The sequence below is a fragment of the Ascaphus truei genome, chromosome 6, assembly GCF_040206685.1.
Source record: "Ascaphus truei isolate aAscTru1 chromosome 6, aAscTru1.hap1, whole genome shotgun sequence".
Lineage (NCBI taxonomy): Eukaryota > Metazoa > Chordata > Amphibia > Anura > Ascaphidae > Ascaphus > Ascaphus truei.
Window position 1 is genome coordinate 66,221,365 of NC_134488.1, and position 12,173 is coordinate 66,233,537.

At 47.1% G+C, this 12,173-nt stretch overlaps 1 long non-coding RNA gene across 1 annotated transcript; it reads right to left on the reverse strand.

Annotated features, from left to right (window-relative positions):
* Positions 1-5,647: 5,647 nt before the first annotated feature.
* Positions 5,648-11,219, reverse strand: LOC142496478 (uncharacterized). The gene is made up of 2 exons (XR_012802002.1): positions 10,212-11,219; positions 5,648-6,610 (listed from the first exon to the last, which is right to left on the reverse strand). It is a non-coding gene; the product is annotated as an uncharacterized LOC142496478 (long non-coding RNA).
* Between the last annotated feature and the right edge of the window lie 954 nt (positions 11,220-12,173).

A 12,173-nucleotide genomic window follows, 5' to 3' on the forward strand; every position in this document is an offset into this window, starting at 1 on the left:
AGCGAGAGTTTGACTAGACAGGCTGCGTCCACGCTAGTGCTGAGCGTGCGGCACTTGCCGAGTTCAGTTTCTGCAATTTAAATTGTCCCGTCCCCGCTCACGCGGTGCGCGCGTGCTCATGCGTGGGAACGCACGCTATCCCAAGCTTGGCGCTTGGGGAAACAAAAAAAAGAGAGTTTGAAGTGCGCTCAACATGCCCCCACGTGCGTGCTTGCAAAATAGACAGGACACCCGGCGCTCATGCTTGGAGAGTTGGTGACATCACCACTCTCAAGCATTAGCGCCAGCAGGGACACAGCCTAAGGCTAAGGCCCCGCTCCCAGAGTCAGCGCACCTGCGCTGCTGACAGGCGGTGCGCTGAGATACACAGACCGCGATCTGCGGTCTGTAGGGAGCGGGAGGTGGGCGGGAGGTGGGAGGTTTGATCGGGAGGTGGGCGGGAGGTGGGCGGTTTGATCGGGAGGTGGGCGGGAGGTGGGAGATTTGATCGGGAGGTGGGCGGGAGGTGGGAGGTTTGACAGGGAGGGGGGGCGTGGCTTGAGCGGAGGGACCCGCTACTCTCCCCCCCCTCCCTCCACGGACTCGGGCTGGAGCTGGAAGGTAAGTTTAAACACACACACGCAGGCACTCATTCATACACGCGCACACGCACACACAGGCAGGCACTCACGCACTCATACACACACACGCGCGCACACACAGGCAGGCACTCACGCACTCATACACACACGCGCGCACACACAGGCAGGCACTCACGCACTCATACACACACACAGACAGAGGCAGGCACTCACGCACTCGGGCACACACACACACACACACACACACAGACAGGCACTCACGCACTCAGACACATACACACACAGACAGGCACGCACTCAGACACACACACAGAGAAAGGCACTCACCTGCTTTCACTCCACACTCCTCCCCGCTCCCCGAAGCCTCTCCTCCTCCCGAAGCCTCCCCTCCCCATTGGCTCACAGCCACACACGTCACGCGTCAACGCTAGGAAACACCATTCTGTGGTGTCTCCAGCGGCTGACGCGCTACAGCGTGTAGTCAGCTGTGCAGCCAGGGGGGACCGGGACCGGCTCGCGAGGATTCCCCTGCTGGTGGGGAACTCGCGACCCGCCGCCCGCGCCAACGAGCGCAGCGGGACCGAGGCCTTAGGCTGGGGCCATGGTGCCTTCGCCGGTGCGGAGGCGTGCAGAAGCTGGTCAGTGAGCTGGCGCTTACCTGGCCATGGTGATGGGCCATGGGGTGTGTGCCTGGGGGCGTGCCGAGGGGTGTCACGGAGCTGGTTCAACCTCATTGGGCGAATCGCTCACGTGACCGGCCTGTCGCGCCAAGAAATCAGTTTGAACTGATTTCTTGCGCAACGCGCGCCCACTCCCGCATGCTGCATGGACGTGAACACAGCCTTAAGGGCTGTCTGATCGCTCAGCGTGCGGACGTGTCCGAACGGTCTGCGGTACTATGGCCCCAGCCTTAGAGAACGGGGAAAAGAGAGCAAGGGAGATGGTCGGGGAATGGAAAAGAGGGACAGAATTAAAAAGAGAGATGGAGAAGTGGAAGGGGGTAAGAGTTTGGAAAGCAGTATTGTTTGGCTAAAATATGAACGTCTTGTGAAAATTGCTAATCTCCCAAATTTTCGGTCACCAAAATATTTGCAAGGCATAGAGGTGACATTTTAATGTTGATATTTGCTGGGGGGGGGGGGGAAGGTCCTTGGGTAAAGTTTGCAATTTGCACAGGTTTCTCCAAAATCACCAATGTCCAAAATTCACCAGGTTTTGTAGTTTTATGCAATTCTTTAATAGTGACCCATCTGGCAATGAGGTGGTTACATTTATATAAGAATGCTATAAGTACTGGTAGAGCATGTTCTGCATGGATGAGGGTGCTCACACGTCTTGCTAATCAGAGGTGAGGCTGTAATCAAGACAATGCACTTACAGCTCATTAGTAGTCACCTGTTGGCGCAGGTTCTCTTCTCACTTGTGAGGTGACGTTAATGACACCCTTCGTAAACTTCCCTTGTTCACAAGGCTCTTGACACTTCACAAGCTCTTCTTGTGCGAAGTCTCTTGCTGCTCAGCACCGTGCAGTGTTTATGATCTCACCTTTTTGGGGAGTATTACTGGCTTGTATTTTTGCTGTGGCATCTGAAAAGGGGAACTCAAACAATGTGTAATATCTCTGTCTATCCCTTTGTCTACCTATCTTCATATCTAGCTCTATTTTATCTGTCTGTCCATCTCTGTGTTTCCTTCTATCAATAAGTCTATTTTTCCTCCTGTCTGTCAATCTATCCATCTCTATTTCTATCAATCAATCTATCTATTCTTCTATATATATCTATCCATCCCATTCTCTTTTTGTGTGTGTCTGTCTATCTATTTCTTTGATTCAGAAGCAGTTATCCAATGAAAACGTATGCTTCTCTACCAGAGCATTGTTTTGCTGGTCACTGGCAGTGATGGGGTTACAATCCATGATGCCCAGGCTGTGTCCTGTAGTTCTGGAGTGTGCCAGGGAGAACATTATTCCAAACTTTAATCAGAGCCCTATTGGGTGTGGTGAAATACTGCCTGCGTGCACTTCTTATTACAGCCACATAAACATTGCTCAGAGTCCTGCTAAATTGTCAGTAGTATCCACTCTAATTACCTACATCTCACATGTAATGATGCTAAGAGCAGGACAGACCCTGCTGCTCCATCCATTCATCAATGTGTCCAAACTCAGACTGCTGCAAAGTTTTCTGCATACCAGAGGTGTTTGATGTTACCTGTTAACCATGTCGTTGCCAGATGGGCCTGTCATGCAATTGCCTGGGTGTAGTACTGTAGCAATTTGCATAGAACAATCTGGGCTAATTAGGCAGTCGCAGGTCTTGTCAAGTGAAAAATAGATTTATTCAACGATCAACGTTTCGGTTCAGACACATACAGCTAGATACTCACTCATACACACATCACATAACAATACAGGTAGTCCTCGCTATCCAACATTTCACTTTACAATGAATGGGATATCCAACGCTTTACAATGCAACCCTTTGGGCTGTTTTTCGACACCGGAATGCGTTATCCAACGCTCACCGCCACTGATTAACATGGGACTCACTTTACAACGGTTTCACTATCCAACGCTACTTCCAGAACGAATTCCGATGGATAACCGAGGACTGCCTGTACACACAACGATAGATATATGCACACTGACACACACCAATATATGTATACACAAAAGCACAGATATTAATACATGCTATAATAGACACACACACGTGTATAAAGATATATATATATTTAGCCAATAAAGAATATCACTTGTGAGCACATTCACATGTCCTAGACAGGTTTGCAACCCTCCCTTTCACCATTATCACATAGCATACAGTGCTTCCACTGCAGCAAGGGATTCTGGGAAATGACATGCAAATGATCACATGTGTCACCTTTTGCCTGAAATCCATCTTTACATGGAACCCTTATAAGCACATGCTCTGCTGTTCACACAGCTTTTAAGCACAGCATGGGATTAGATGCAAAGCCAGTCAAAACACTCACAGACAGCTGTGTCGACCTTGTGGGTCTCATCAGTGTGAGGTTGGTTGAACTGGCTTTGCAATTTTCAAGGCTGGGTAGGTTTACCATACACATTTTAAGTTATGGTGGGTGAAAAAGGTGATAAAACACCTCCACCTTTAGCATATAGCCAATAAAGAACATCCATTCTATATGCATACATACATATACACATATGTCTACTAATAAGTCCTGGAATAAAGTAGATTTGCTGTATGTTTGATACATTATAAGAAACCAGCATGAGTTCTTTATACTGTACTTTATATGGCATAGTATTCTTCAGAGCTTTACAGGTCCCTTCTTCACACGTACAGAGCTTTCCAAACCTCACAGGTCTCTTTACATGTGTAGTGTTTTCAAACTTTGCATCTCTTCTTTACATGTACAGAGCTTTCCAAACCTCACAGGTCTCTTCTTTACACGTACAGTGCTGTCCAAACCTCACAGGTCTCTTCTTCACACGTACAGCGCTTTCCAAACCTCACAGGTCTCTTCTTCACGTGTACAGAGCTTTCCAAACCTCACAGGTCTCTTCTTTACATGTGTAGAGCTTTCTAAACTTCACGTCTCTTCTTTACACGTACAGAGCTTTCCAACCCCCACAGGTCTCTTCTTCACGCGTTCAGAGCTATCCAAACCTCACAGGTCTCTTCTTCACGCGTACAGAGCTTTCCAAACCTCACAGATCTCTCCATTGTATAGAGCTTTTCAAACCGCACATGTACACAAACACATACTTTATTTTTGGAAACATCTCTAAAGTGTGTGGTCTGTTCTTTTTTTGGGTGAAGTAACGTGCATTTCACTAGAGAAGGATCTCAGGGGACATCAGCCCTTGGAGAAGAAGCGTAGGGTGGAATAAGATGGGAGATCTGCGCTGCTCCCAGCATGGGGCAGGCTCAGGGCACATTTGTATCTTGCAGAAGTGGATGTGAAAAGTCCAGCAAATTGATGGCTGGTTCCCGGTGAAATCATTAAGCAGCGAGCACGCAGCAGCCACGCGATGAAACAGTTTTGAATTGAAAAAGATCAATGGGAGCAGGCAGCAGTACAGCTGCAGCTCATCTGAGCTCCAGGGGTCCCTTCCAGCGACTGAATAGAGATCTGAGAGATGTGAGGAGGAAGGGGATGTCGCATGTTTGGAGGACACAAAGTGACACTTGGATACCACCTTCCTGCTTACAATGGGACTGATGTAACAGGCAGGGAATGTTATGGTTGAAGAGTGGTAGGTTGCCTGAGATACTACAGGTCAGTGCTCAAGATTGATCTCTCAGCTTTCATTAATCCAGACATCAGAACACGCAACAAAATCACTACCAAAATACGCAACGTTGTAACTGGGGGAAATGGCTACAACCTAAATGATAAGATCAGGTAAAAATTGCCTTTTATCTCTCTGTCTCTGGTATTCATATTAGATTCTAAGCTCGGCAGGGCAGGGACTTGTGCTGAGTCTTTGCATGTACGGGGCCACATTCCCTGCAAAGACACATTAGGGAAAAAATATTATTAGAGCACGCAAGGGGCTCTTATGAGGTATTAATTAGGTACATCATGGGCACGTGATGGTTTTCTAAGGGCAGATCAGACTGACCGGTCAGGCGACGCCAGCCCAATCCAAATGGAAGTAGAGCCAACTAAGCTTCAGTTTCTGACATCGGGGGCCTCATATGATCGCTTCAGGAGGTCTGGCAGCACCCCTGGCACTGTAAAGGTTAATTGGCAAAGGAATGGTAAAGTGATGAAGAAGCGCTAATGTGAGCGAGAAACTCATCAGCGGGCACTTTATCCTTAATGTATTTGTGCAGATCTCATTGGGCCGATACATTAAAAGCAGGAATTACATTTCCTTTTAATTTATGTATTTAACTGCCCTGCTGGTTATACTGTATTTCATGTCTGTCCGTGTCAGTGGTGCACTTTACAGTTAGGCTGTAGATGTTGAGCTGGCTGTCAGCGGAATGTTGAGAACTAAGCGTCTTCTCCTGCTCTTATAGGCCAAAACTCGGAGCCTTCATCCCAGGAGAGCAGCATTCTGACTCTACTCAAATCAAATCAGCTTTATTGGCATGACGAAAGAACATTTCAGTATAGCCAAAGCATGAATAACACGGGGTAGGGTATAAGGATCACACAGCACGTGAATAACACGGGGTAGGGTATAATGATCACACAGTACATGAATAACACGGGGTAGGGTATAATGATCACACAGTACATGAATAACACGGGGTAGGGTATAATGATCACACAGTACATGAATAACACGGGGTAGGGTATAATGATCACACAGTACACTGACTACTACTGACTATACTGAGTGGTCAAAGTGGGATGATAATAAGGGGGGTACAAATGACCGCTACTTTTTTATTCCCTGAGCAGGAGCACCGCCACTTTATTATTTACAAACACATGGCTCCGCTCAATTTTCTAAAAAGAGAAAAAAGGATTAATTTAAAAACAAATAATGTGCTGTGCGTTTCTATTATTTTTTTATTTTTTTAAAGCTTAAAATAAAAAAAAGCTTTTGCCCTGATGCCGGCCTCCGCAGCGAAGGCGGGTAGGCCGGAATCCGGACCCACCTCAGGGTATTCACCCGCCCACCTCCCCATCGCCGAAGAGGAGTGGCCCACCTCACCCAACAAACCTCCTAGTCAACCCTGGACATTTACATATTTACAAAATGTAAATATTTAACACATTTACCCAGTAGGTACATAATCCCCACTTACAGTCCCAGGAGCATGGCCATGACTACAAGCAGCTGGCCATAGCCTTAATTACACCATAATACAGTTCTCTAGTAGACTCGACCTGTTGGATACTCCAGGATTCTGGGCCTTCTGGCCGCGGAGGGGTTATTATCACATTAACTGCTGTGAGTATATACATGTCCTAAGTCTCCAGCCTTCCCTGCTCCTCCTCTATGCCCTGCCGTAGATTTTCAGATCTCCGGAATGGGATTTGCTCCGGCTTAATCATGCAGCGAGTGATGAGAGAGGGACCTAATTAAAAACGAAAGGAAGAAATAGCCTCGTAAAAATGTTGAATTAAGTTTATCTCATTTCAGTTAATATCGGAGGGGAACTTTATCTTCTGCTATCTGGCTCCCTGCTTCTTGGCTGGTATGTAAAGAGCAGAATTAATTACAACCTCTCCTTTTTTTTTCAGTACGTTATTTATTCCAGAGTGTGCATATTTTTTTCCCCTTCTTTTTTATCAGACGTTTTATTTGATGTCGGTGTCCCTGGCACACAGCAGACATCCAGGGCATCTCTTCCCCTTTATGGTTCCAGGTGGATGATCAAAACCATTGGTACCGACCTAAATGACTCTCTATCCTCCCCCCTACCCCCACCGGCTCCTGATGATTCTAACTCTCTACACCCATTACATATTTCACTCTGATGTTATTTCGTCTCTAATTGGGGTTCAGTGACATCTCGGACACCTGAAAGACTGTAGAAAAGGATTGTCTATGCAATTGCCTGAGATGTATCCCTGTGCTGAGTCCCCTCTGTCTCACCCTCTCTTTAGTGCAGGTCCCACCTCTATGTTCAATTAAACAAAGTAAAAAAACAGAATTGTAAATTTCAGTCATTTCATGTGTGCTACACAGAGCTCCGTCTCAATAAAGCTCCATCTCATTTAAAAGTATATACAGTATATATATATATATATATATATATATATATATATATATATATATATATATATACACACACTGTATATATATAGTGCCACCTTTTGTCTGAAGCTCGAGCTTGAGACAAAAGGTGGCATTGTGTGCTCATTTGCATGTCATTTCCCAGAATCCCTTGCTGCAGTGGAAACGCTGTGTGCTGGGCGATAATGGGGAAAGACAGGGTTGCAGACCTGTCTAAGACATGCAAATGAACATACTATAATATTTACAGTTGCTATATGCTTTACTGTGGAGGATTTTTGTCACTTTTTTTTACCCACCATAACCTTAATAATGGTGGTGAATACCTAGTCTCAAACCAGCATAGCCAGCAACCAACCTCACACTGATTATACCCATCAAGGTTGAAACATGTCTGTGAGTGGGTTTACTGGCTTTGCATCTCATCCCAGCCTCTGTCTAAAAGTTGTGTTTAAAGCAGTATGCATTGGCTTGAGGATTTGCTTGTATAATACAAGTGTAGCCCCGAGGTAAAATTTGAATCCCTGGCCCCTCTCCGCGAGTGCCGTGAGGTAGCGGGTGCCGCCGGAGGCTGCGACGGACCCGCCGGCACTTCGCGAGGGTGGGGGCCATTGCAGGGAGCGGTGCAGGCTGGTTGCCGGGGACGCGATCGGGCCGTCGCTAGGGCCGCGATCGCGTTGCCACCGGCTCGGCGGCTTGCAGAGAGTGTGCCGCCATTGCGCGTTAGTTCGCGCATGCGCAGTAGGGCGGAAGCGCGCGATAGGACTCCAGGGATAGGGAGAGGTCGCGCGAGAGTAGGGAAGTGTAGAGGGAGAGTGAGGCGGCCATTAGGGGTTCGCGCATGCGCAAGGGAAGCGCGAACGCGGCCCCAATGCTTTAGGCAGCCCCTGGGAACTACAACTCCCAGGAGGCTTAGGGAGGCAGAGGTCAGGTGCTCCCTAGTGGCCAATAGGGCTGGAGGAAGCTCAGCCCGGGAATATAGATACATTTCCCGGGCTTTGCAACAGTCAGGCAGAGCAGAGGAAGGAGTAGGAAGGGTGCAGGGAGCGCGTGGCTCCTGCATCAGGTAAGGGTTCTCCCTAGATCCCCAGGCAGGCCCCAATTCCCGGGTAAGGGTAGGGGGTAACTGAAGAGGGACGCCTTAGACTGAGGAGGGACGCCTTAGCTAGGGAGGTGACCCTTGAGTGTGGGAAGTGCTGGTTTGGTAGTGCCACAGCGGAGAGTGCTGTGGGCACTGTCAAAGAGGCACGGTGTGCTAGCAGTGGGATTGCTGCGGGATCCGGGTGGCTGTGTGTGATTGCAGCTGTCTGGGTGTGTGTCGCTGCATGTGCTGTGCGCAGTGCGTGCAGTGTGTGTGCACGGTGTGAATCCCTGCAGGCTGACAGTGTGAGCTGAATGTTGGCTGCAGGTGTGTTAGGCTGCTAGGATTAGCAGATACAGTTGAGACTGGGTAGCTAGGGGAAGGGGGGCGGTTATTGTCCACAGGCCCTAGGAGTTTTCCCCAAGCCATCCCAGGTTGCGGTTCCTCAGGGACAGGCCCTAGGTTAGGGTTGCTGTCGCTCTAGCAGTGGTTAGTGATAGGGATAGCGGCGGTTGCTGTTCCCACGCGGTTGGTGTTGCCGTGGTTCGGTTGCAGTTCCCGTGGAGCGGTGGGACCCTCGTTGGGGTCCACCGGCAGAGTACCTGGAAAGGATCAGACGGACGTCTGACCCTTTGAGAAGAAAGTTGCGGTCCCGAGCATCGGAGTGCTCGGAAGGTATCTTCATTATTATAAAGTGCACCAACTGGGCCCTAGCTTAATATAGTGACTGCGCAGTCACCCACGACCTCCGTAGGAGTTACGAGACATTGGGTGTGGGGTGATCACAGGACACTTGGTTGGGGAACACCAGACATTGGGTTGAGGTGATGTGGGTAGAGCATCAAGTTATGTTATGTGATGTTAAGTAATGAGTTATATGTGTGTGCTAAGTAAAGTGTTAGTTATTGTTTTATCGTACTGTATACGTGTGTCATTGTATTTCTTACTCAGGGCTATCTTTCCTAACGGGGGATCCTGGGTAAGTGGAGGCGCTGCACCAAGTAAGGGTAAGGGTTTCCCCAGGCTCCCAGCTAGCGGAGGCTCAGATCTCCTGGAGCCACACAGGTTATGCAGTACCAGTAGTCCCTTAGAGCAGGTGTGTTGCAGGGAAAGGGACCGGTTAGACCACGAGGGGCCAATGTGAGATTGGGTGGGTCGGCCGGTTCACAAAAAGGGCTACACAAGCTTGAGACAAAAGGTGGCACTGTGTGCTCATTTGCATGTCATTTCCCAGAATCCCTTGCTGCAGTGGAAGTGCTGTGTGCTGGGCGGTAATGGGGAAAGACAGGGTTGCAGACCTGTCTAAGACATGCAAATGAACATACAGTAATATTTACAGTTGCTATATGCTTTACTGTGGAGGGTTTTTGTCACTTTTTTTTACCCACATAACCTTAATAATTGTGGTATATATATATATATATATATATATATATATATATATATACACACATGTAGAGGTATCAGTACCGTGTTAGCCGAGCTTCAATAATCAAAAAATAAATAGATGATACCGAATCCTTTAGCTTCCATAAAACACATCCACACCGGGGGAAGGAACAGCACAGATAACATTCCAATAGACACTGTTTTTAAGTATACCTTTTGCTTATTCATTGTAACATCGCCGGAAGAAGAGATCAGTGTATCTCGAAAGCTCGCACAAATAAAAGCATTTCGTTAGCCACAGAACGGTATCGTCTATTTATTTTTTGATTATATATATATATATATGAAAAAAAGAGAAGAAAAAAGCGCCCGATCTTCGTGTGATAACATTTAAAAATGTAATAAAACATGTGAAAAGACGATCCAAAACTCACAAGAGTAGAATAAAACAGCATTGTATGAGTTATACACATGTGTAGGAGTAGCCTCGAGGTGCCGCCGCGTCTCTGCTCTTCCGCTGGGGATACTTCAGATGTCGTCACTCCCTCTCAGTGGTGTAGCAAGCATCAAGTTCCTCCGACAATCACAGTCCTATGGCGCAGATTCCCTCTAGTGAGAGAGTCCCAGAAAGAGTCCCAGAGTATACCGGAGCGATGTTTAGTTCCCCTGAAGAAATCAGATAAAGTCTGAGGAAACGCGTAGGGATGGTGCTATTGCACAAGATTATAGTGCTCATTGGATTTTATTAGTAGCCAAGAGAGTTGAGCAAGCTAAACTTCGGGGGGGTGTTCCTTTAATTTGTCCTGGGCCTCCAGATTTCTATTGGCAGCCCAGCCCGGAGATCCATGGCCGCAACCTTTAGTTGTCCTCCGGGTAAAACCTGGAGTGGTGGCAGCCCTATGTGATGGGGGGAATACCCCTTCCCAAAATGCATTGGAAGCAAAAAGTGACACACTAATTTGCATGTCATTACCCAAAATCCTTGCTTGCAGTAGAACCGTTGTGTGACAGTGGGGTCAAGTAGAATTTGGGGGCCTGTGGAAGACATGCAGATGCTCTCAGTTCATATTTGTTCTAGTCCTCTTTTAAACTCATTAGTACTCTGCACTCATGACATACTACTGTACTGGTAATGAGTTGCACAGTTGGGCTGCGATTAAATGTTCCTTGTTATCTGCTTTAGAATTTCAGTAGGTGGCCTCTGGTCAGGGTATCCCGTGAATCAGTGAATAACTCCCTACCTACTTTCCTCCCTTCTCTCTCCTGGCTGTGTGCAATCTTTTACAGCAGGAGGCTGGTTATGTTGGGATAAACAACCCTGAATAATGCTCCTACCATGTCTTTGTGATATTTTGCCGAGAATCCCAGTCATATTTATTTTTACTGCACGGGTCTTGGAATTACAGGCCTGCAGGTCTGTGCTGTATCTTAGGGTGCACTCTGCCATGGTGCTACGTTATTCACAGAGGTGTGAATTAGTAGTACACTGCAGTACAGTGCTGTATAATTGTGTTTTCTCTGCAGTGTATTAGCATATGCTGCGTAGTGCTGTATATCGAGCTGTGTATCAGTGTGTACACTGAGCTCTGTGTTTATGTGTTTCATGTTGCATGCATGATCCCCTCCTCTCTGTCTCTTGCTCTCCCTTTCTCTCGGCTGCACAAGGCATTCTTCTATCAGGCCAGACATTAATGATGCATAAAATTAGCCTGACTAAAATACAGAAATGCAGCTGTGGCTAAAGAGATCGCAGACGGAGGCCCCAAACTTACCTCTGGACATGTGCACAAACACTCACATTCAAATTCACTTCCCATAAACACTCAGTCTCCCATTTATCCACCTAAGACTGAGACCTCTCCCATATGCGCCCCATACGCCTTCCGTTCCATGCTCACTCTCCCCTACACAATACCTCACACACTCACAATCACAGCTTTCAAAAACAGATTTGTGTTATAATCACCTCTCAATAACCTCTGATTCTCTGTACTGTGATTATAACCATTCTTATTTACTGTATGCAGTGACACGTTAAATATATGTTCTTGCAATATATTTACATTGTAATGTAGGGGATAAAATGCAACTTCAGAAGTAACTTCTAATAATTATCAGTGTCCCAAAAAAACAGCACCACATTGATCAAGACAGAAAACTCTCATTCTTATTTCCTTTCATACATAAATTGCTGGTGTTTTTTGCACCCGAGCGACATTAATACAGGCATACCCCGCATTAACATACGCAATGGGACCGGAGCATGTATGTAAAGCGAAAATGTACTTAAAGTGAAGCACTACCTTTTTCCACTTATCGATGCATGTACTGTACTGCAATCGTCATATACGTGCATAACTGATGTAAATAACACATGTGTAACAGGCTCTATAGTCTCCCTGCTTGTGCACAGCTTCGGTACAGGTAGGGA